Source organism: Cygnus olor (assembly GCF_009769625.2).
Source record: "Cygnus olor isolate bCygOlo1 chromosome W unlocalized genomic scaffold, bCygOlo1.pri.v2 SUPER_W3, whole genome shotgun sequence".
Taxonomy (NCBI): Eukaryota; Metazoa; Chordata; class Aves; order Anseriformes; family Anatidae; genus Cygnus; species Cygnus olor.
Genome location: NW_024429074.1, coordinates 1598456 through 1624427, shown reverse-complemented (window position 1 = coordinate 1624427; position 25972 = coordinate 1598456). Strand labels below are relative to the sequence as shown.

General features: G+C 45.2%; 1 pseudogene; it reads left to right on the top strand.

Moving 5' to 3' along the window:
* Window positions 1–1794: 1794 nt before the first annotated feature.
* Window positions 1795–25972, top strand: part of LOC121062951 — a 33076-nt pseudogene continuing 8898 nt past the window's right edge.

The window sequence follows — 25972 nt, the reverse complement described above, 5'->3', positions numbered from 1 at the left end:
AGGAAGGAATGTGGTATTGAGATATGCTTGCAGTAATAAGCTTACCAGACAACCTTGTAAAATGCAGACAACAGCCAGACTCCTTAGTGCAATTAGGCGAATATCACGGTGTCAAGTCAGATAAGGGAAGAAACATTACCACCTCACAGAGTAAAAAAAGTCAAAAGAAACTTGAAAAATAACAGACTGGCAGCTGAAAGCCATGTATTGTCTGTGAAGCATCGGACAGGTTGTGAACCTGGACTCCCCAGTCAATGGGGAAACAGGGGAGGGTCCTGGTCGTTGAGAGATAAAGTATATAAACTGTGCTATGTAACTAGTAGGCGCGTTCCTGCTTGCGGGATACCCGCCATTGCAATCACGAATAAAAATGCTACTTCACTGAGATCCTCGCCTGAGCCTATGTTATTGGCTACAGAGTGTTTCTCACATATCCACTCCAAAATTTTGGGCCCCTCGCTACAAGAAGGACATGGAGGTGCTCGAGAGAGTCCAGACAAGGGCAACGAAGCTGGTGAGGGGTCTGGAGAACAAGTCTTACGAGGAGCGGCTGAGGGAGCTGGGGTTGTTCATTCTGGAGAAGAGGAGGCTCAGGGGCGACCTTATCGCTCTCTATAGGTACCTTAAAGGAGGCTGTAGCGAGGTGGGGGTTGGTCTATTCTCCCACGTGCCTGGTGACAGGACGAGGGGGAATGGGCTAAAGTTGCGCCAGGGGAGGTTTAGGTTGGATATTAGGAAGAACTTCTTTACTGAAGGGGTTGTTAGGCATTGGAATGGACTGCCCAGGGAAGTGGTTGAGTCACCATCCCTGGAGGTCTTTAAAAGACATTTAGATGTTGAGCTTAGTGCTATGGTTTAGTGGAGGACTTGTTAGTGTTAGGTCAGAGGTTGGACTAGGTGATCTTGGAGGTCTCTTCCAACCTAGACGATTCTGTGATTCTGTGAAAATATTGTTAGTTATCATAAAGCAAAATTAGATGTAAATCAAGGATAATTTGAAAGCCAACCAAGCTTTAGTCAAGGTTTATGAACCCTCATGAAAAATGAAAAAGAGATGATGAAGCCAGGCTGAGTTTTGAGTCTGTGGCAATGCAAGTTTCAGAGCTCAGAGTCTTTTCAGAATAGCTTGGACAGCCTTGCAGAAATGTTTTGAGAAATCAAACAAGTATTCAGCATCTAATTCTGCACCACCCGCTCAGCCTACCCAAATGAGCTTTTGGAAAGCACTTGAAAAGCAGTCTGGCACTTCCTCCCTTTTAACAGCTGAACTGAAATTTCTGAAAACCACATACACACACACACACACACGCACACACAAACAAACCCTAAGCGAAGTCCCAAACCTTGGCCTGAAGGTTTTTCCTCTAATCAATATTATTATGTAATGTATAAAATTATTGACTGGCCTGCCTTTAATACAAAGAGTGTGCGTGGATTTGCAAAGGGATGCTGAAACCCTGAGCTGCCCCATAGATCACAGCAATCCTTGGGCAAAGCACAAAAGAGAACAGTTGCAGCTGTACTGGGACATTCAGGTAGTGATGGTTTACCTTGGAGTCAGCGTAGACTTAGTTGCCTTTATTGACCGGTGAGTGTGAGATCATTTTCGTCTAACAGCCTACTTAAGATTTAGGTCCTTAGCCTCTTATCTTCAGGAGGTTCTCATGGTGTAAATAAGGATTCAAGCCCTCTGCTGTTCTGTCACCTATTAGGGAGAAAATTGGACAGCATTATACCTATATAAACTCCTTGCAGCCAGCAGGGTTGTCAGGGTAATTTAACCCCTGCAGAACTCAGTCTGAAATGTGTATGTGAAAGTAGTTTTTCATACTCATTTGTAGCTCAGTGCAGCATGGTGTTATCCCTTCTCCTAATGAATTCAATGGGATGTGAAGCTATTTACCATGCAAAACTGCTTTCTCTGATAGGATTAGTCCCTGGTTTTCTGAAGTCTTGCATACATGTGTATATGTGGTGCTTTTTTGATGATTAAACCTGTCTGTTGCAGTGATCCATATCACATCCCTGTCACGACAGGCACAGAGTACGACTCCAGCACTGACAGCTGAGTGTATACATCATCATCATGGGCCAGAAAGTGCAGATGGAGAGGCTGTGGCTGGATCTCCCAGAAGGAAAAGATGAGTTTGCAGATGGCTCCGTAGAGAAATTCTCTGTTTGGGGCCTAGACATTGGGGAGATCAAAAAAGTGGAGGTACTTCGTGAATGCAGTGTGAGCATGGGGGGCATATGAAACGCATGGCCAAGGAAACTACATGTTCCTGTTATACTTGGTGACGGAAAGGCATTTGGGTCTGAAATGAATGTAAATGGTGATGTGCTAATGAGATTTCACAAACCTGATATAAATACTCCTTATATCTGGCAAAACTGAAATCCTTGGGAGGCAGAAGATAATTCTGAAATATAAGGAAGTTGTAACATGTTGCAGTTTTGTCCCATCTCTGGCACTGTTTTTTCTTAGCCAAGCCCTGTTATTGACACATGCAGTCTTCTGTCAGTCTTTTTCCTAGTTGATTCTTATAGTACTTTCAGTTAGGTTTCATAAATTGCCTGCAGTGAAGAACACATCTTGTATAATTTTCTAGCTAAACATGAACATTGTTTTCACAGCTTGGAGGATCCAGGCTTAGAGAAGAAAATTAATCATTGTTCATAAGTAATTGTCCTGGTTTCAGCTAGGATAGAGTTAATTTTCCTCCTAGTAGCTGGTAGGGTGCTATGTTTTGGATTTAGGATGAGAAGAATGTTGATAACACACTGATGTTTTAATTGTTGCAGTTAACGTGCACAGATGGATTTCAGTACAGGAGCCATTTTTTTCTGCTATGGCTTAGGGAGACAGAATTTGCATAGACTCTCCATCACCAAGCCTAAACTTCACATGAATCTTCCAGACAGTTTGTGCATATCATTCTTGTTTCATATGGCAGTTCCATCTCTTGAACGCCTTCTTCAGCCCCCAAGTGCTGAAAACAAGAGCATCTGAAGACTTCGTGATTCTATTTTCTCATTTTTATTTTATTTTATTTTATTTTTACCCCATGCCGTGGATTGCAATAAACCTATATATTGGTGTGCATACTTGTGTATTCAGACAGTGACAAGTGAAAGAAATATATAGAGAAATCCTAATTTAAAAATCTTTGCAGTTGTATGCCCTGTTGTAACAGATGATAGACTGAAGCACTCCCATTCATTTTCATTCAAGTAATGGATTCTGACACTTGAGAAATCTCCATACTAAATTTGAGTTTATTATCAAGCCATTGATATTTTCTTAATGCACTCCAAGTGGTTATTATGAGTATTAGAGGCACTTTCTATCTAGCCATCTCTAGGTCAAACTCGGAAAGTGAAGCCAGTGCATAAATCCTTCTCTTCCAGACTGAGTGCATGTGGAAACAGCCTGGCAGAAAGCAGGAGAAAAAAGCCCATATAACCCCTCAGTGTCAGAGAGGGAGGGAGAGATGGCTGGGGAAGGAAATAGGCAGGGATGCTACAAAAGGGACAGCGAGTAGGGTGAGGAAAGGATGGAGAGTAGGAGAAAATAGGACCAGACACTTGGAAATAGAGGGAAGGAATGAAAAAGAAATTATTTGGCAAAGATTACAAATGGGAAAGAAGAGAAAAGGTTGCAAATGAAATGCAGAGAGTTAGAAAAAGAATTAACATATAGTTTTCAAGATGGATGATGTTCTTCTGCACTCTTTCACTGCTAAGCTCAGTGATCCCACCAGTCTGTTGCCTCATCTCTTGCTCATTTTTCCCTTTTAGTTTGTAACCCCCAGGCTCGTGGCTGGAGAAGCCATCTGCACCTGGTTTTGTGCCTTCCTTCCTGCAGTGCCCTGTGTTTGGAAGGTCTCTTCTTGTTCATCCACATCCCAGTGATGATATCCACGTGCCAGTCTGCCTTGGTTGCCATGGAACCAGACCATATTTTCCTTGTAGAAAATTGCAGTGTTCAGGGCCATTGAAGAAAATTGCTAGTTATCTACTTGGGAAAAGTGAGGAACAGTTCGTTCTCAGATTTGGCATTTGGCTGCTTCTGGAAGAAGGCAGGAGGTTGTGAATATGAGTTACCATGTGAAAACAGCATAGCACGGGGATTAAGGTTCCAGAAGCCCTCTGTATAATCCAGGCAGTAGACTGTGGGATTTAGTAGGATTGTAAGATTTGCAGCATGATGCCACTTTTAGTTTGGCATTATCCTCCTGTGGCAAATATCCTACAGTGAAAGCAGAAACAGTAGAGCATGAAGTAAGTTGAAAGGGGCCCATTGTACCTGTCTTGTAAACCTACAGATATAATATTTGCTACTGGTGTACCTTAATAGACGTGCTGACATGAAAATAAGTAATATAAGTTATTGGTTACAGGCACTTTACACTGTGTTCTTAAAACCAATTTTAGTATTTTTTCTCTTATCGAACAAAGCTGTGTGAGAAAACTCTCAACAATTTTCTTCAGACAGGACCTTCTGTGAAGCTATTTTATTTGCAATTGCAATTGCAGTCATCCTGCAAGCAGGAGCGCACAGTAAAAGTTTATCATAACCTTATATTCCCTATTACCCGACACCTGATTTCTCCCCTGTTTCCTCATTGGCTGAGTACTACAGGTTCACAACCTACTCAACACACTTCTATACCATATATGTACAATTTGATTTGACCAACCGTTAATTTCTCTTTTTCCCTTTTTTTTCCTTCTTCTCTCGTGACTAGAGGGCCCATGATTTTTGTTTTTACTGATTTTGTACTGCTCATCCTGTTTTCCTTAGCTATCCTCCTTATTTTGGGACAGTGGGACCTTCCCCTTATCTGCTTAATATACTCCCCACTGCTATGCCGCACAATCACTTTTGAATATGCAAGGTTAGTGGAATTTTCCCCTGCAAAAACACCTTCTATTGCAAAAACACAACTTTGTTTCTCACGGGTGTCTTTGTCCCTAGACTGCAGCTGCTGCAGAGAGACACAGGTGTGTTCAAAGAGTCCTGCACTGGTCTGTGTGTTTCTAAACCAGTTCTGGTTCAGTGCCTCTCTCAATCACAGGCACAGAGTAAAGCCAAAGACATAGAAGTGTTGCAAGTCCACTCATCCACTGAATAGGGAGACCTGATCCTGGAAGACCATCAGTTCTCTCTAATATTCTCAGCACCTTTCAGAATTAGCAGGCACCACCCCCCCCCTTTTTTTGGACATTTTTTCCTTCAGATTCCTAAGATCCTTACCCTCAGATTATCTCCCATTTTCCCCTATTGTGGTCAATGTGTGTGTCAGCTGCTCTGCGCAAAAAATATGCCTTACTTTTGATGAAGTACCCAGCAGTCTCCAGAGCACACTGGGTGTGAGTTACAAAGATTTTCAAAACAAAACAAGGACCTACCTGCCACTGAAATGCTATCATTCAAACTTCTTCAAACATCTCAGCCCAAACAGCTTTTCTTGATATTGGCATGCATGTCCAACCTACATTGGTGGTCTCAGATATTTGTTCTTACCAGGCTTAAAAATAAATTCAGAAATGAGCTCATGAATCCCAGTGATCTGTTCAAAAAGTCCAGCCATAAGGATGACTCAGCACTGAATGCATTTATCCCAGACTTTACAACATTGTTCTTGGGGACCGTGGAAAATCTGTTTGTGTGCAGGTTATCCAAGGCACCCAGAATGCAGGATGCTTTCTTCTGGCCCACCACTGATACCAAAGGAGTTACAGGTTGCTGTGAAAATCTGGTGCCTAGACATGTCTTGGAAAAATGCCTTAAGAGGTGGCTGTAATAAACCCAGAAGAACAGCAGACTTCAATGGAATCACTGGGATTTTCCTTCCAGCTGCTCTGTCCTTGCTTCACTGCAGAGCCATTGCCATGAACCTTGCCCACCACCTCGTCCACACCATCCTGCAACAGGCCTAGAGAGGCCATGTGCAGACTCTCAGAGGGGTTTTGGGTGCAGAGAAGGGCAGCCACGCTAGCAGAGAAGGAATGGGAAAGCAAGTGTTGATATTCCAATTCACCTCACACCTCTGGAATCGGAGAATTAATGCATCCATTGTAGACTTGAAATTTCCCTAGTAATTAACTCTAATTTTCTGCAGCTGCAGAGACATTAGTATAGTAATAATATTCCTAATAGCAGTGATGGCTGAGACAGATAAAAAGATCACTTGTTTTGGGGCAAAAAAAGGATATGGCAGATATATTACCCTAGATATAGCAGATATATTACCCTAGATGAACTTGTTATTTAAAATTATTTCCTGAGCAACCCTAAATATCCTAATTTTTTAAAAATGAAAGCTAAGGACCTCATTTTCCGAGTAACGGCATGAACAACACTTGCTCTGAAAATAATGATCTGTAGGGAGGTCTTTTATCTAACCTTTCACGTGCAGAGAGTTCATTGGAATGACTGCATGACTGAAAGAGTCTCTTACAGCAGCTAAGATACATAATCTTCTTTGTAAATCTGAATAGAAGGATGGATTTCATGCATCCTTTAGAGGGACACATGGGTCCTTGGAGAAGTCTGCCCCATCAGCAGTTACATGGAGTTCTCCATCTCACACTGAGCCCTTACTAGGTCTTGCAGAGTAAGTGAGGTCCAGCTGAGCGGAAAACCTCTGAAGGAAACTCAAAATGCCACAGAAAAGAAAGGCCAGCAACAGTGCTTGGGCTGTGCTTCACTTTGAGCAGCACTGGAGCAAAGTCCAGTGCAGAGCCCTGAGATGTGTCCTTACTTCAGATGCCATCTGTACCTGATATGCCTGAACCCTCCTTTCCATGCTTTCCCTAGTTTTCCTTTTGCTGCTGATACACCTGTAGGAACATTTCTTGTTGCTCTTCATGGTCTTGCCAGGCATGGTCAACTCCAGGTGGACTTCGGCTTTCCTAACCTCACCCCCACACACTTAGGCAGTGTATTGACATTTCTCCAGGTCACCTGTCCCTGATGGCACCTCCAGGATGCTTCCTTTTTCCATTTCAGTTTTGTCAGTCTCGTGTGTCTTCTGCTCTTCAGGATGGACTGCTCTCGAGCATAGAGGAGGCAATCCTTAAAATCAGCTCCAGATATAAGCTCCATCTGTTGGCTCCTGCACAAACCCAGAGCTTTTACAGTTTGAGGAAATAGGAGAAAACAGAGAAACAGCCCGATACATGCAGTCAACTTATGCCAACATGGATTTGTGAGGGAAGAAGTGCTTGAATAATACATATGGGTGTTTGCCTAGCTGCATCTTTCATCTTGTCTATGAAGCTTTGGATAGTCACTTTTAAGTGTTGCTACAGCAGCGGAAGGGGTTGGAAAGATGGAAATAGGTGTCTCCAGAGACTAGCCAACAGTGATTAGTGGTCAGAGGGGCTGAAGTAAAGTAGTAAGAGGATGGACATGTTTTCATGTAGGTCAGTGCAGTCTGCCTATTTCATGATCCCTCTGCTTACATTTGGGGATAGCAGTGTCCTGCCTTGCCTCATGAGTGGCAGCAGGTGACCTGAACCTCCTTGCCCATATCAGCTACCTTGTACACTGATGTCTCGCCTGCTGAGCAGGAATGGCACAAACTATTTCACAGCTTGCTCTGTTCCACTGTGGAAGTGGTTTATGTGAAAGTGTATGTAGTCAATGCCATTAATCCCTCATCACTGGTTAAAGCTACCAATCAGGGCCTCTCCTCTGAAGAAATTCCCTTTAACCAGCAGGTGTTTTCCCTATGACTCTCACAGGTGGGGCATGATGGTGCTACCCCTGAGAGCTGCTGGCTGGTGGAAGACCTCACCGTTGTTGTGCCTACCAAAGGTGTCATGTACAACTTTGTAAGTGCTGGCTAGCTCGAGACAAAGGTGATGGTCTCACCTCCTGAATCCTCAACATCCTGGATGCGGACTGTGTTAACATTGGTCTCAAGGTAAGCTCTAGGCTCATCTTGTGTCTGCAGCAGTTGCATGGCCCTGTGCTGATATAGGTCATGTGCAAGCAGTTCTCATACTTTGGCTTCTGCTTGTGGTTTGAGTCTTTTATTTACAGAGGAAGATATTTTAATTTTTGCATAGTGTGGCTACACATCAGCTCTTCTAATCTGGGATTGGGAAACCTTAATTCAGTTAGAAAATAATAATGATAGGAAGCTGTTGAAACATGGAGACATTTGTAAGTTTGATCTTCAAAATGAATAGCAGACTGAAGTTGAACAAACAGTGGAAAAAATATATAGTCTTTCAATCCAGATATAAGAAATCTGATATATTGTGTGCTATGTTATATTTCAACAAAGTACAAATTGGAAAGCTGAGCTATGCTGAATTTGGAGGTGAGATTTATAATAGAAATACCAGTCTAGATGAATGGGACAATAATACTCCGTTTAATACATGTATGGCAATTTTAAATCTCTATAGTTGTGTTTCTGTTTGCAGTGAGGTTATACTTTCAAAGGACATTAATTTTTCTTTACGCTGTTCTTGATCCCCAAGCTAAATATATTCTCATGAAATATTTTGTTCCATACACACACAAAAGCTTGCTAATGTTTTTAGCATCTGTGGAGGATTCAGCAACTCAGTGCAGGCTTCAGTGGTAAAATTTCCTTAAGAGGGGAAATAAACTCCTTCAGACTGAATACCAAGGTTAAAACCTAATGGCCTAAAAACTTTCCATTGGTTGTTTAACCTCATGGATAATGATTTGATGGCTTGCCTCTAGATTGAGATAGATGTTAATGAGGACATATATTCAGTCTTCCTTTAAAAGCCTACTCCTGAATATTTATTTTCATAAGCATGCCACAAATAGACACATCTAACATTTTTTCTGTGATGTTGGGCCAAAAACTCATTGAAAGGTTTGAAGGAAATCAGGGGAGATATTTGAGTCATGAAATCAGAAGTGCACATTTGATTTCCTAATCAGTCTCCTAGTTGAGGGAATTTGGGACTGTTCCCTCATAAAAAGGTGTAGTTAGAAACTTAGTTCTTCCCCCCCCCCCCTTTTTTTAATAGAGTTCAAAGAAGACAAATACCTTTAATGGCTTCAGGAAAGTTCATGCTTGTTTGTTTGTTTTGCTGTTGCTTGACCCTTGCACAGCCATATGTACCCATTTCAATTTAATTTTCTTCTTGGCTTGATATTCACTCTTGTTGTTTTAAATTGAGTTATTTGGCTTCCTAAACATGGAGAAAATAGTATCCATCACAGTCCTTAAAAATCTTTAATGTACTTTTAAAATAGTTTGAAGAGTTTTTCTTCTCCTACCTATAGCAAATATAATGCTCTACTATGATTTTTAAAGTGTGGATGAATATTTGATGGACGAGTTGCTCAGGGTTTGAACAAACATGAAAAATAATTTTTCCATGGCATTATTCCTTTGCACTGTTGATTTATCTGGCAGCTACAATTCAGGTCAATAAAATCTGCATAACAGCTCACTGTTTGATAATTTTTTGGGGGGCTATTTTTTTATATTCTTCCACCTCTTAAATCTGGAGGTCTTGTTACCATAGGCACAGGCTCGAAAGCATCTAAGTGGCCCAGAAGTCTTAATGCCACTGACAGTCACTAGGATTTGCACGCTTTTGAAATATTTTATTCTGAATCTTATTATTCACATGCCAGGAGAAAAGAACAAAGTTAGGCTAATAAGGTGAAAATGATGCCAAGCAGCTTTTCACAAATTGTCACACTTGAAAGGTATGCTATCTGGCAACACTGATGTGTTCCCAGATGTGGTGCTGTGCATCCCATTGGGAAATAGGGTAGCTGCATTTTCCTGCTGTACAAAGTGTTTAACCTGTTAACGGTGTTGAATTCAGTGTTACCCAGATGGACACCAAGAACTTGGGGGAAACACTTTTGCAGCCAAGGGAAAGAAACAAATGTGGTTTTAGGAGCTTTTTTATTTTTATTTATTTTTTTTAAATGGTGAGAGTGTGGTGCTGGGCAGAGGTCTGGAGGGGTGGGAGGAGAAGCCAGTAGCAGAGTGCTGGAGACCCACATGCTCACACAAAGGTTGTGACCCCTGTGGAGGTCCTCATCATGCCACAAGCATTTTCTCATCTTAATGAATATCCCTTGCTCTTGGAGTGTGTGTAGGAGTGTGTGTAGTAGAGAAAATCTGCCCCCAAAGTCCTAGATTATGCAAAGGTGATGGTCCTGTAGAAAGTTTCATTCCCTCAGTTTGCCTCAGAAAGCATTAGTATGGAGAAAACCCAAGAATCCATGTTGTGACTGTTTCTTACAAAGAAGCAGATCTCCCACAGAGCCTGTCTAGCCTTTTGCCCAGGCTTTTGTGTGGGTTAAGGACAGCTGTTTGAAAGAGATCAGATCATTTCAAATCCTCCCCAGATCCCCTATGAAGTTACTTACAGTTGTGACTGGAGACATCGAAAGCGGTGGTACAGATGCCAGTATTTTCATCACTGTATTTGGATCCAATGGGAATGCTGAGAAGATACAGCTGGAAAAAAATGGAGACAGGTACAGTAACTGTCATTTTTGTTGCTTAGAAGTGGAGTGATAACAGATTCTGGTGTCAAGGTGAGAAACTTCTGGGGCTTGATCATGCTCCCACTGAAACTCATTGATTTTATTGATCTTGAACTTGGCTCTTTTAAAGTGCTGTTGTAATGTATTTAGCAGAGTGGAGGAAAGGCGTGCACTGTATAGCTAGGGAAATAATCTGGTGTCATTTGTAAGAATCTTGTTTAACCTGTTCCTCAGTAGCTTTAAGAGATAAGAATTGCTAACAAAAACACGAATGGTGAAGTCCCCCTTCAACTCCAAGAGGAACTCTGGACATTGCATGAAAACCACAGGTACAATTTCTGCAGAGTGTGTCTCTTGTGGAAAACAAGTGATTTAATTTAAACATTATTTAATGGCTGTGATGGGAATGTAACTGCATAACGAAAGAAAAACAAACCAACATGCACATACCTGCCTTGGGAAGGTGCTGGTTCTGCTCTGTCTGCTCGTCCCGTCTGCTGAGCTGGCCAGATGTGAGCCAGCTTGGGACCTGAAGCTGTGTGAGGGGTGCCAGAGCTGACCTAGTAAGCTCCAGGCCCTGCTGAGAAGTGGGGCTTCTTAGTTTGGGTTCTGTGCCATGCTACATCAGCTGCCCAGTTTGGGAACTGGGACTGGCTTGTCTGCAGCTGGCATGAAAGGGGAATGTGACGATATCTGTCTGGGCAGACATGGTCTTACTGTGCAGAGAGATGGAAACAGGGTGTGAGCTGCATGGAGTGCTGCACTGCATGCTCTGATTTTACTAAAAAGGTGAAATCTCATGTTTTCTGCAGCAGAAAGAGCTAACAAATGCTGTAACCCTAGTTTGACGCCAGCAGTTCTGCAAGCCAAAAAAACCTGCATGCTACCAATTCATTTCCTGAAGCTTTCCCATTCCGAACACCTTCCTCAGTACAAAAAGCTTTGGCATGCTGAAGAGTGAGCATGTGTGGTGGTTTTACTTGGGTGGGCGGCCGAGCTCCACCACAACCACGCTCTCACTCCCCCTCCTCAAAGAGGAACGGGGAGAAAATACGATGAAAAGGGCTCAAGGGTTGAGATAAGGACAGGGAGATCGCGCAGTCATTATCGTGACGGGCAAAACAGACTCAGCATAGGGAGATAGTAAGATTTATTATCTATTACTAACAAGCTAGAGAAGTGAGAAACAAAGGAAAGAAACCAAAAGCACCTTCCCCCCCCATCCACCCTCTTCCACCTCCTCCCCCCGAGCGGCGCAGAGGAACGGGGGTTATGGTCAGTCTATAGCGCTTCTTCTCTGCCGCTCCTTCTCAGTCACTCTTGTCCCCTGTGCTGTGGGGTCCCTCCCACAGGATGCAGTCCTTGCTGAACTGATCCGGCATGGGCTGTCCACAGGCAGCAGCTCTTCAAGAACTGCTCCAGATATGGGTCCGTACCACGGGGTCCATCCCTCAGGAGCAAACTGCTCCAACCTGGATCCCCCACGGGCAGCAGCTCCTGCCAGGTCACCTGCTCCTTCGTGGTCTCCTCTCCACGGGCTACAGGTCCGGCCCAGAATCTGCTCCGGCAGGGGTCTTCCACAGGCCGCAGTCTCCGTCGGTGCAGGTCCACCTGCTCCACCGTGGTCTCCTCCACGGGCTGCAGGGTGGAACCCTGCTCCACCGTGGTACTCCGTGGGCTGCAGGGGGACAACCTGCTTTGCCATGGTCCTCACCACAGGCCTCAGGGGACTTCTGCTCTAGCACCTGGAGCACCTCTCCCCCTCCTTCTTCACTGACCTTGGCACCTGCAAGGCTGTTTCTCACTCCTCTCACTCTCCCAGCTGCTGTGTGGTGCCATGTTTTTTTTCTGTCTTAAATATGCTCTCACAGAGGCACAAAACAACATCGCTTATTGGCTCGGCTCTGGTCAGCAGTGGGGTCCTTACCTAACATGGGGCAGCTTCTAGATCCTTCTCACAGAAGCCACCCCTATGGCCCCCTGCTACCAAAACCTTGCCACATAAACCCACTGCAGCGTGCCACTAACCATCTTTTAGAGACAGACTTCATCATGCTTTAATTTAATTAGCTGATGACCTCTGATTTTTTGTTCTCAGCAAAGCACGTACAAAGTGTCAGGAGGGCTGGAGCATTTGGCCACACGATTCCAGCTCAGCTTCTGGAGGCGATGCTGGACTCTTCTCTTAGCTCCAGGTGATGCAGTTCCTCCGCTGCAGCTTTGGGTACCACGTGTGGGCTGGGTAATTGAAGACAAGGCTCCCTGCGTAGAGGTGTTTGCTGAGGGGATGTTTTATTTGCTGCTGTCACAGCAGAGTGGGTGTCTGGGCAAGCATATTCAGCTAGGCTTGAATCCTTCGTTTGTTTAGTTGGTAACAAGCACCAGCCTTGTTTGCTCTGAGAGAAATGTAGCAGAGGTGCTGCTGATGGAAAATCTCAGTGAGAGGCGTGGCTGAGTCACACAGGCAGCCGGAGCTCTGGGCTCTGCTCCCCACTGCAGAGACATCCCACATGTGGACAACGCACCTGGGCTACCAGCGTGTCCCAGTATCAGAGGCATCCCCCTTCCAAGACCCCAGGCAGTCCTACACTGGTCTGTCTGCCAGTGTTTTAAGGCCAACATTCAGTTCTGGTCAGTGGGAAAATTGACTGTGAATATTCACATTTAAAAGCAAAGAGAGTTCACATCAGGATGTGTGACCAAAAATCTCAAAAGGAACTGAGGCAGTTTCAAGCCCTCAAAAGAGGGATCTCGGTTTTGCGCTCTGTGGCCAGGCGAGCAATATGCGTAACTATGTGGCCTATCAAAAACTTCCTATTTATCTGTGGGGGATGGATAAACTCTACTTTAAGGATATGAAGACACAGTAAAGGATAGCCACACAGTTTGTGGGGTGTTAGTTGCCTGGGCTGTCTTCTGCCAGAAGATCTGCAAAAGATGATGGAAATTCATTGGGGTCATATAAAGAAGAAGGACATGTAAAAAACAACTATTGATATGTTAATATCTTTGGGGATGTACTGGCACATCTCCACTAGCTATAAAGGGGCTCTTTATCACACCTCAGACACCAAGAATACAGAGCTCTCATCATCTCTTTAGTATCAGTGCAGAGGACATGCGTGTGCCCATATTACTGATTTGCACGCCACTTCCACGTGTCTTCATCCAGCTGTTAACAACAGAGGCTTCCCTGGCTCTTGTTCTGCATGGAAATCTCACCAGCCTTTATGCGAGGGCTGGGCGAGAGCTGCTGCGAAGGCTCTGCCTCTTCACTGGGGCCATCCAGCACCAACTCACTCACAGCAGTTTAGTGCATTACAAAGAACTGTCTGTCTAACCTGTCACAGATTTAAGGCAATTTTAGCTACATTACTATTATTGCCAAGACCTCTGGGCGATAGAAATATTTATAAATGTAGACATGGCAGGAAAGCTAAATGAAATCCCTCAGATAAATGCTTCAGTGTCCTGGAAAAGGCAAGGTGCCAGACAGCTCATCTCGGTACTTCTTCCCTTCTCTTTTTTTTTTTTTTCAGGCTTCTGGTCATGTTCATATAAATTTGGGATAGAAATGTGTTCCTGGGTCACACAGTTTGTTACTTTAGCAATTGTTTCCATCTCATATAATGACTTCTTGGAAGTAACAGATGAGTATCAGTCTTATGAACTGTGAACAGGACATGCACTGAAGATAAGTGATGGCTTATTTTGCTAACAGACTGTTTATCTTGGAGTTGCTCAGTGTGGAAAGGAGTGGAGTGAGAGGTTTCAATGAAGCTTTGTAGGAAACAGTGATGGTAATGAAAACTGATCACAGGATCATGGGATAATTCAAGTTGGAAGGGTCACACCTTTTTCTGACATAGAAATGGGAATCAATCCAATCCAGGCACAAATGCACATTCTCTTTCTCTTGGTGAAAGGCTGTCTTGGTATCCAGTACCACAGAGAGACAAAAAATGGAGAGGGGGGTTTTTCAAAGAGCAAACAATAACCCTTAATAACTAGAAATGGGCTGGGACCAAAAGACCTCATCCAAAAGCCTCCAGAAGAGGAGGGAAAGCAATGCCTGGATGAAAACTGAGAAGCTCAAGCCAATCCTTGTTGCTAACATCTGCAGCCATGCAGGCTCAGATAATGGTGTGAGGGTAATCACACTCATGCTGCAGGGTGTAATCTGAGCAGAAGTTGGTGAAGAAACGTTTTTTTTTATTCATATCCCTGGCACTGCACAGCTGTAGGAAGCTGAGTACACTGCCAAGAATGAGACAGCATCATTATAGATTATCTGTATTATGGCAGTGCCCACAGTTTGCAGAGCTCTCTGCAAATCTCTCAGAAGACTCAGGTCCCACCTTGTAACTCACTGACTCAGAGAAGTTTGTGCAAAGGAGGAACCTCAGCAGCAGAGTGACGTGTTAGTGCTTGGCAGACCCACAAACTTGGTTACCCTTCTACCCTGCAAGGGCTGTATTCTCATCTCTGAGGCTGCAGCAGGTCTGCCAGAGTACCTGGGAGCAAACTGGTAGGCACACTTACTCTGAACAGAGTAATATTGAGCCTCGGGCAAAACGGGCAGTGGAGCAAGGGTTTCAAGGGTTTCTTCTTGGCATCACTAACATTAAGAGAGAGGTAGGGTAGCTGCAGTCCTGGCCAGTGTAATATTTTCTTGAAGAAGCATATGTTAGCTGCTTTTCCCTTTTCCTTCTTTCTGATGATTGCTATGGATAAGCAGTTCCCACACCTGCTTGAGAAACAGGAGAAAAACAGCAAGTGACTTGCTTTTATTCATTTCCTGTCTTTTTCCATTCATTGTCTCATGTTTTTTCCTGCAGGACTTCAGCCCAAAAAAGGGGGAGCAAGGGCAAAAGCAGCGCTGTATGGCTGTATTGCAGGCTTTGCTGATAGACACTCCTTCCCTGCAAAAGAGCCTTGGCTTGCCACCAGGCACCTGCACTGTTTTCTGGTCCTGGTGTTTTATCCCCAGCTCTGCAGTCCCCTGCCCTGCTCTGACCCCATGGGAGAGTGGTTACCCCTCTGCCAGGCAGGCCTGGGCTGGGTGGGAAATGTCCAGATAATCCATCATTTCAGGCAAAATATCTTTCTCTTCTTCTAACATGCAGGCCAATTTTTTTCTTTTCCTGTTCATAAAAGCAAAGTGTCATTTTCTTCCTGAGTTTTGAATACAGCATACAAAATGGCTCTGACTGCTTCTGTTGATTGTATTTTTCCCTAGCGTCCTATCTTGCAAAAAAAGCTCTGTGCTTGTGCTTGCCTTTATCTTCTCTACCCAACCACCAGCTCCATGTAAACAGCAATTATATTTGGGTAGTAAAATGTAGTTTCCTTGTTATGGGCCTGTTGTGGTTTAGCCCGGCTGGCAGCCAAACACCACACAGCCGTTCGCTCACCCTCCCCCCCTCCCTCTCCGGGATGGGGGAGAGAAACGGGAAAGTGAAGTCTGTGAGTTGAGATAAAGACAGTTTATTAAGACAGGGAAAACAATAACAATAATAATAATAATAATAATAGTATTAATAGTAATAATGTGTACGAAATAAGTGATGCACAATGCAATTGCTCACCACCCGTTGACCGATGCCCAGCCTATCCCCGAGCAGCCGGCCCCCCCTCCACCCCGGCTAGCCACCCCTATATATTGTTCAGCATGACGTCAGATGGTATGGAATACCCCTTTGGCCAGTTTGGGTCAGCTGTCCTGGGTCTGTCCCCTCCCAGCTCCTGCTGCATCCCTAGCCTGCTCGCTAGCAGGACAGAGCGAGAAGCTGAAAAGTCCTTGGCTTGGTGTAAGCACTGCTCTACAACAATTAAAACATCAGCATGTTATCAGCGCTCTTCTCATCCTAATCCAAAACATAGCACCCTGCCAGCTACTAGGAGGAAAATTAACTCTGTCCTACCTGAAACCAGGACAGATATCCACCCCTTATTCCATACCATTTATGTCATGCTCAGGTTACACTCTTTCCAATACCTTCTAATTAATCACCATTTTCATCTATGATATATAGCAACCATGGTAGTGATGACATACAGTGTTATATGATAATTAACATGCTACAATTCAACTCATGGGCTATTCTCACCCAGTATTAGGTCCCCTTGAGGTACACACCGGACCTCCCCATTCTCTTGCATTACCCACCAAGTGCATCCAGGTCCCTGAGCAAAAGCAATCCCACGAATGGGCTTGCCTTTTCCTGAGGCAGGAGTAGCCCAGGCTGTTTTACCCAGCATGTTTTTTACGTGCACTACAGGAACTTTATCCCCTTCTACAGTGCGTAACAGGTTTGATTGGGCAGGTCCAGCTCGGTTGGCAGATCCTCTAGTATTGGCTAACCAGGTGGCCTTTGCCAAATGTGTTTCCCAATTTTTGAATGTCCCAGCACCCATTGCTTTCAGTGTAGTCTTTAACAGTCCATTGTATCGTTCAACTTTCCCGGAGGCTGGTGCATGATAAGGGATGTGATACACCCACTCAATACCATGTTCTTTGGCCCAAGTGTCTATAAGGTTGTTTTGGAAATGAGTCCCATTGTCTGACTCAATTCTTTCTGGGGTGCCATGTCGCCATAGGACTTGCTTTTCAAGGCCCAGGATAGTGTTCCGGGCGGTGGCATGGGGCACAGGATATGTTTCCAGCCATCCGGTGGTTGCTTCCACCATTGTAAGTACGTGGCGCTTGCCGTTGCGGGTTTGGGGGAGTGTGATGTAATCAATCTGCCAGGCCTCTCCATATTTGTATTTCAGCCATCGTCCTCCATACCAGAGAGGCTTTGACCGTTTGGCTTGTTTAATTGCAGCACATTTCACAATCATGAATAACCTGTGCTATAGTGTCCATGGTCAGGTCCACCCCTCGGTCACGAGCCCATCTGTATGTTGCATCTCCTCCTTGATGGCCTGAGGTGTCATGGGCCCATCGGGCTATAAATAATTCACCTTTATGTTGCCAGTCCAGGTCCACCTGAGCCACTTCAATCTTAGCAGCCTGATCCACCTGCTGGTTGTTTTGATGTTCTTCAGTAGCCCGATTCTTGGGCACATGAGCATCTACATGGCGTACCTTTACAACCAGGTTCTCTACCCGGGCAGCAATATCTTGCCACAATGCAGCAGCCCAGATGGGTTTGCCCCGGCGTTCCCAGTTGTTCTGCTTCCATTGCTGTAGCCACCCCCACAGGGCATTTGCTACCATCCATGAATCAGTATAGAGAGAGAGAACTGGCCACTTTTCTCGTTCAGCAATATCTAAGGCCAGCTGAATGGCTTTCACTTCTGCAAACTGACTCGATTCACCTTCTCCCTCAGCAGCTTCTGCAACTCGTCGTGTAGGACTCCATACAGCAGCTTTCCATCTCCGATGCTTTCCCACAATACGACAGGACCCATCAGTGAACAGGGCATATTTCTTCTCATTCTCTGGTAGCTTGTTGTACAGTGGGGCTTCTTCAGCACGGACCACCTCCTCCTCTGATGATATCCCAAAGTACTTGCCTTCTGGCCAGTCCATAATCACTTCCAGGATTCCTGGGCGACTGGGGTTTCCTATTCGAGCCCGCTGAGTAATCAGTGCAACCCACTTGCTCCATGTAGCATCAGTTGCATGATGTGTAGAGGGGACCCTTCCTCTGAACATCCAACCCAGTACCGGCAGTCGGGGTGCCAGGAGGAGCTGCGCTTCAGTACCGACCACTTCCGAAGCAGATCGAACTCCTTCATATGCTGCCAATATCTCCTTTTCGGTTGGAGTATAGCGGGCCTCAGATCCTCTGTATCCCCGACTCCAAAACCCCAGGGGTCGACCTCGAGTTTCCCCAGGTTCTTTCTGCCAGAGGCTCCAGGTGGGACCATTCTCCCCGGCTGCGGTGTAGAGCACATTCTTTACATCTGGTCCTGTTCGGACTGGCCCAAGGGCTACTGCATGAACTATTTCCTGCTTAATTTGTTCAAAGGCTTGTCGTTGCTCAGGGCCCCATTCAAAAGCATTCTTCTTACGAGTTACTTGGTAGAGCGGGTTTACAATCAGACTGTAATTTGGAATATGCATTCTCCAAAACCCCACGACACCTAGGAAAGTTTGTGTTTCCTTCTTGCTAGTTGGTGGAGACATAGCTGTTATTTTGTTGATCACATCCATTGGGATTTGACGACGTCCATCTTGCCATTTTATTCCTAAAAACTGGATCTCTCGTGCAGGTCCTTTAACTTTATTTTGTTTTATGGCAAAACCGGCCTTCAGAAGGATTTGGACTATTTTCTTCCCTTTCTCGAAAACTTCTTCTGCAGTGTCACCCCACACAATGATGTCATCGATGTACTGCAGGTGTTCAGGAGCCTCCCCCTGCTCCAGCGCAGACTGGATCAGTCCATGGCAAATGGTAGGGCTATGTTTCCACCCCTGGGGCAGCCGATTCCAAGTATATTGGACTCCCCTCCAAGTGAAAGCAAACTGTGGCCTGCACTCTGCTGCTAGAGGGATGGAGAAAAATGCATTAGCAATATCAATTGTGGCATACCACTTGGCTGCCTTTGATTCCAGTTCGTACTGGAGTTCTAGCATGTCCGGCACTGCAGCACTCAGTGGTGGCGTGACTTCGTTCAGGCCACGATAGTCCACTGTTAGTCTCCACTCACCATTAGACTTTCGCACTGGCCATATGGGACTATTAAAAGGTGAATGGGTCTTGCTGATCACTCCTTGGCTCTCCAGTTGACGAAGTAGCTCGTGGATGGGAATCAGGGAGTCTCGGTTGGTGCGATATTGCCGCCGGTGCACAGTTGTGGTAGCGACTGGCACTTGCTGTTCTTCAACCCTCAGCAACCCCACAACAGAAGGGTCCTCTGAGAGACCGGGCAAGGTAGACAACTGTTTAATGTCCTCTGTCTCTAAGGCAGCTATGCCAAAAGCCCAGCGGAACCCTTTTGGATCCTTGAAATATCCTCCCCTGAGATAGTCTATGCCAAGGATGCACGGAGCATCCGGGCCAGTCACAATACGGTGCTTTTGCCACTCATTTCCGGTTAGACTCACTTCAGCCTCCAATACAGTAAAGTGCTGGGATCCCCCTGTCACGCCATAAATACAGATGGGCTCTGGCCCTTTACAGCTTGATGGCATTAGAGTACATTGTGCACCGGTGTCTACTAGAGCCTTATACTTCTGTGCGTCAGACGTGCCAGGCCATCGAATCCACACGGTCCAATAAACTCGGTTGTCCCTTTCCTCCCCCTGGCTGGAGGCAGGGCCCCTCTAGTCCTGGTCAGAATCTTCATTTCTGTGTTTAAAAGACTGCCTGCTAGAAGTTGGAGCAGCAAACTTTTCAGAGAACCCCTTTCTCCCGATTGTTTTCTTTTGCAACTCACATACCCGTGCCTCTAGGGTCTCAGTAGATTTTCCATCCCATTTTCTCATGTCCTCTCCATGGTCACGTAGGTAAAACCACAGGGTGGTGCGGGGTGTGTACCCACCATATTGTCTTCTTTGCACGGATGCACGTTTACCCCTAATAGCCGAGACGCTGGTTTGTACAGGTGGGGAAGAAAATAAACTCTCTTTAAGTTGGTGGACCTCTTCAAAAAGTTTCTCCAAAGTATTCTCTTTTAGTTGGTGGCCACTGGTTTGTTCAGGTGGGGGGGAACATAAATTCTCTTTAAGTTGGTGGAACTCTTCAGAGAGTTTCTCCACAGCCGAGACGCAGGCCTGTAGGGAAGAGGAGAGATTTCCTTCATACTCCCGGAGTTGTTTAGCCATGTCACCCACCGTGGGATCTTCACCGTTTTTCCAGGTTATTATTGCCAATGTGCTGGCCCATGTTGATGGTGCATTCCGTACAAACTTCCGCCATATGGGTCGAGTACACTGGACTTCATCTGGATCTGTGGATGTTTGTGCGTCGTCTAGGTCCTTATAAATTATTTCCCGTACGGCTAATTCCCTCAGGTACTGAATTCCCTTCTCCATGGTGGTCCACTTGACTGGTAGACATACAAGTTCTTCCTTGAAGGGATACCTTTCCTTCACAGCTAACAGGAGATGCCTCCAGAGGCTGTGAGATCGTGCTCCATCTCCAATTGCTTTGTCAATGCTTGCATCTCTAGCAAGGGATCCCAACCGCCTGGCTTCCCTGCCCTCTAATTTCACACCATTGGCTCCAGTGTCCCAGCACCGGAGCAGCCAGGTGACAAGCTGCTCACCTATACAGCGACCAAAATCTTTTCGCACATCTCGTAGCTCACGCTGGTATAGGGTTCGGGTAGTTACTGTTGATTTTCTGACATCCTCATCCTCATCTTCATCCTCCTGCACACTTGATGGCCCAGCCTCGTCTTCTCCACACCCAGACTTAGCAGAAGACTTTCTGCGTTCTAAACGAACTGAGTCTCTATACCATTTTTTCACCTTTTCTACAGGGGCAACTTGCACTGCTACAGCTCGCCTCTCCGACCCAGCCACAGGGTCTGCCACAGGGGTTGGAATACCCTCTGCAGGGGCAACTTGCACTGCTACAGTTCGTTTCTCTGACCCAGCCACAGGAGTGGGAGCGGCTGCAGGGGCTGGGACGGCTGCGGGAGCTGGAGCTGGGACGGCTGCGGGAGCTGGAGCTGGGACGGCTGCGGGAGCTGGAACTGGAACAGCTGCAGGAGCTGGGACTGGAACGGCCGCAGGGTCTGTCACTAGGTTGATAGTAGCATCAATTGCAGCTCGATAGGCACAAGCCAGACCCCAGCACGCCACAGTGATTTGTGTCACTTTGGAACTGCCAGAGTCATGACACCTTTTTTTCAAGCATTCTACCAGTTTTTTAGGATTTTGCAGTTGTTCAGGGGTGAATGTCCAAAACACTGGAGGTGCCCACTGCCCTAGAAACCTGCCCATATCCTCCCACACTCCCTGCCACTCGCAAATATCCCGCCTCAAGACAGATCTCCGGATGAGATTCCTAAGTAGTTGTTTAACCTTAAACAAAACCTGAAGCGCATTCAGGAGACATAACAACAAGAACATGCTGGTCTGAGTATCCCAAGGATATTCAACATCTTGGAGAGCTACCGTAACTAGCTCGGGGGATAAGAGGGTGGTGAAGGAGGAAGGGAGAGTGAACAGGTAGGAAAAAATATCTTCCCCTGTCCCCTCCACAGATTGACTCCCTGACGAAAAAAGGCAATAGGTGTAATTGCTAATAGTTTCTGAGATATGGTTTCCGAAGTATAGAGTCGACGACAGTGCTGAGTACAAATACCAGGTTAGAGTCATGACCAGATACTTCATCATTTCATAAGCCATCGTTAGACCACACAGTACCATAACTATCTTAAACCAGGGCCCGGAAAGGATAAACAGCACGACAGGGAGCACATACAGAAAGTAACGTGCTATAAAACTCAATTAGGGAAACAGGCACAGCAGACTTGAGATTAAGGCAATCAACATTGTGACTAGCAACTATTAAGCAGGTCGAATACTTATACCAATATTAGTTTAACACACTCTGGTCAAATCTGTCGATATCTCAACCCTTCGAGCCCCACGTTGGGCGCCAAATGGACTGTTGTGGTTTAGCCCGGCTGGCAGTCAAACACCACACAGCCGTTCGCTCACCCTCCCCCCTCCCTCTCCGGGATGGGGGAGAGAAACGGGAAAGTGAAGCCTGTGAGTTGAGATAAAGACAGTTTATTAAGACAGGGAAAAGAATAACAATAATAATAATAATAATAGTATTAATAGTAATAATGTGTACGAAATAAGTGATGCACAATGCAATTGCTCACCACCCGTTGACCGATGCCCAGCCTATCCCCGAGCAGCCGGCCCCCCCTCCACCCCGGCTAGCCACCCCTATATATTGTTCAGCATGACGTCAGATGGTATGGAATACCCCTTTGGCCAGTTTGGGTCAGCTGTCCTGGGTCTGTCCCCTCCCAGCTCCTGCTGCATCCCTAGCCTGCTCGCTAGCAGGACAGAGCGAGAAGCTGAAAAGTCCTTGGCTTGGTGTAAGCACTGCTCTACAACAATTAAAACATCAGCATGTTATCAGCGCTCTTCTCATTCTAATCCAAAACATAGCACCCTGCCAGCTACTAGGAGGAAAATTAACTCTGTCCTACCTGAAACCAGGACAGGGCCCTATAACTGTATTTCTAAGATAGAGATAGAGTAACATGCCAATTCTACACAATCAGAAGTCATTAAGGGAGGAAAGCATCTCTACCACGTTTATTTACATACTATTTCTGGAGTAAAAATCCTGCTGGATTGCTGTAGCTTAACGTTTTGATAAGAATAGGTAAAAACCCAATGACTTAACCCATGGCCAGAAACAATAGTACACTTTTTTTTTTTAATTGGCTCCTTTATCCTTTTGGTTTCTCTCAAGCTGTCTTTCATTTTCCCATAAATAATAAGTTCCTAAACACTGGTCCTAGGTGGCCACCAGTTTTCCAGTGCAGTGATGAACTGCTGTTCACCTACTGCAGTCTACAAAGCTTTGCTGTGGTGCAGCACTTTCTTGTACTTGAGCATTATCACTTCTAACTTTTGTCATAGCGACTCTTGTGCAGCTTTCCAAAGCAGTAGGCCTTCAGCATATGTCTTCCAAATAGATGCCACAGACATGCATTTTTTTCTCGCTGTGGAATAACTCAATCTGTTCTCTTATTTGATTCCATCATCGTAGTCAAGCTCCCTTTGCCTGCTCCCTTGTACCTTCCCCTGAGTTTTATAAATTGTATTAATATAAAATGAAATCATATAAAGCTAATTCACCCAGGGACATTCCAGATCTTGCAGTCATGTATTAGCAATAGTTCAAAGGCAAGGGATAGCACCTCTAGCGGCAGGTAGCATATCCCATGTTCCTCTCGCCAGCTCTGTCCAGCTGTTCCAACACCTCAACCTGCTGGACTGTCCCACCCAAAGCAAGGCTTTCCCAGAGATGTGGGCAAAACGTACTCTCATTTGGACACAGCTGATGGGTTTATAGCCCTCTGATAGCTGTACAGAAGCAACTGGTGGACCACTCATGCAACTCTTTGAGAAAAATATTTGAGAAACTTTTGAAAACTCTACCCGTAGTTTGTTTTTCTTAGAGAAATAGAGGATCTCCTTGCTCCAGTGATATGTAGAGAACTTTATTTATTAGCTTTCATTCCCACCTTCCTTGCAAAGGTAAACACAGCATTGGCATTCGCAGGCAGCAAGTTGGGACAGGAGTGCTGTGGAGGAGAGGAGGAAGGATTTGTGTTCTCTGATTTGTATTCCAGCCTTGAAAACTTACGTAGCTTGGTGTGACATGAAAACTGATTTAAGTCCATTTCTGTCAAAAGTGCATATTAAAACTGCATAATGAAATACTTGTGGAGGTAGTGCTAAACTCTCAGACAGATGGTTCACAGTTAGTGCTAACTAGCACAGTGAAATGAGAAGCTAGATTAAGCTATCAACCCCATAATTAATCATTTGTTGCTCCATTTATCATTTATATCAAGACTTCAACTGCACCAAAAAGTGGCAATAAGATTTAAATGCTGATACTTAATCTATGAGAGGGATGAGTCTGGCCAGAGTGAATACTGTTGATTAATGCTATTATTGCTACTGCTACTTATATTTATGTACCCTTGTATGACGTTTTATAGATATGGTGCTGCGCTTTGCAAACAGAAAATCCTTCCGCCCAAACACGGCACTTTGAAGAGCTGGAGCACGCACAGAAAGATGTGCTGAAAGCTCTCCAAAGCTGAGCAAGTTTCTGATCTCACCACTGCTGGGAGAGACATGGAGTTTGGATGTTTTCCTCTGACCTATTGCTGAATCTCATATTCTGCCACATCAAGCTATGACAATGCTGCTCAGTGTTTCTGAAAAATCAGAGAATAGGTGACTTCTAATTAGGGGACATTGAAATCCATGCTTGGAAAGCTCCTCCTGGGCTAGCCAGTTCCTCAGACCATGTGATGATTTCATCTGCTGTCCAGTGCCTTAGACAGGGAATTGAAAAGCTAGGAATAAAAAGGGATGAGAGCTTTCCGAGTGAAATAACAGGAACTGTCAGGCTGTTGTATTCTGCAGAGCTGGTTCCCTTGGAATTTTAATGTTACTTCGTGCTGTCAAAGCCAGGCAGATAAGAAGCTGTCTTAATGAAGCACTAATTGTATTGCATTCAAACATCACCAGTAATCCTGAATGTGGGACTTTGTCTTTATTCTGTTCTTTTTCCTTTATATGAAAGAGTTTAAGAGAATTTGAGACAATTCATTATAGCTGAAGCTGACTGTTGTTCTTTGCCACAAAGTCTTTCTGTTTTACAATCAGAGGACCCTGTCTTTAAGTGAAGACTAATGACATGCAGCAGAACCATAAAAAAGTGTGGTTGAGTCTTTAAAGATGAAATCCAGGACCTACTTATTTTGGTGTTAGCAGGGTGTGAACCCCTGGGGAGCATATTTTTTATTGCAGCTTGGAGAAGCCTGGCTAGACGTAAATCAAATGAATGGACGTCAAACCTTCCTGTTACAGCATACAGCATGCTATTAATTTCAAGTTGCTGGCTTAAAGTTCCTGGCAGCTGCAATATTTGCTCAGCTACAAAGCAAATTATCAGCATTTTATTCATGCACACTGCTCCCACTTTTCATGTTTTATAGGTGTTCTACAGCCCAGTTAAAATCTATGCATAATTAGTGATAATACTTAGGCTTAAAAGCATGCGGGATGTCCACAGTGAGTTTTAGGTATCCTAAAAAATAGTATATATGAAATGTAAAGCAGAAGTTTCATTGCCAAGCAGCAGCTCAGTCTTCTGAAGAACAGACAGAAAGCAAACGTAGTCCCAGCTCAACTCCCTGAGGTGAGTTTTTTGACCCTTGTGATCCAAATCACAATCCTGCATCAGCCTGCATGTGTGTGCAGCACCCACAAACATCTCCTTCTAGGATGGGATTCATTTTTGTGCCCTTTTAGTCACTGAAAAGCTACATTCAGCTTTTGCCTTTTCTACCAAACTATTTAGGCCTCTTCTAGTCAGCAGGGAGACATCTGAGAGAGGGAGGGGTGCCTTGAACGTCTGTTTACCTGCCCCAGCTTGGACAACAGCACCTTGGTGGGATTCCTGGCTTCCCTGACCGCTGGCCATCAGGAGCGATGTGCTGGGGCTGGACACCCGTGCTAGGTCAGGTAGCAACGTAGCCACGCCGGGATTTAGCAGCCAGCCTGCCCCACAGGCCTCCTGTTCCCTCCGTGTCCCTTGCTGTGATCTCCCCAGAGCCAGCAAAGCTCACAAAACAAATCTCTTGCTCCAGCCTGCTCCACTGTGGACACCTCCCCCCCCCCCCCCCCCCCCCCCCCCGAACAAGATAATAGAGGCTGCTTTCTGTCTGTGCTAACTGCAGGAAGCCACACATCCCAGCTGAGGATGGGAAGAGAGGGCATTTTGCTCT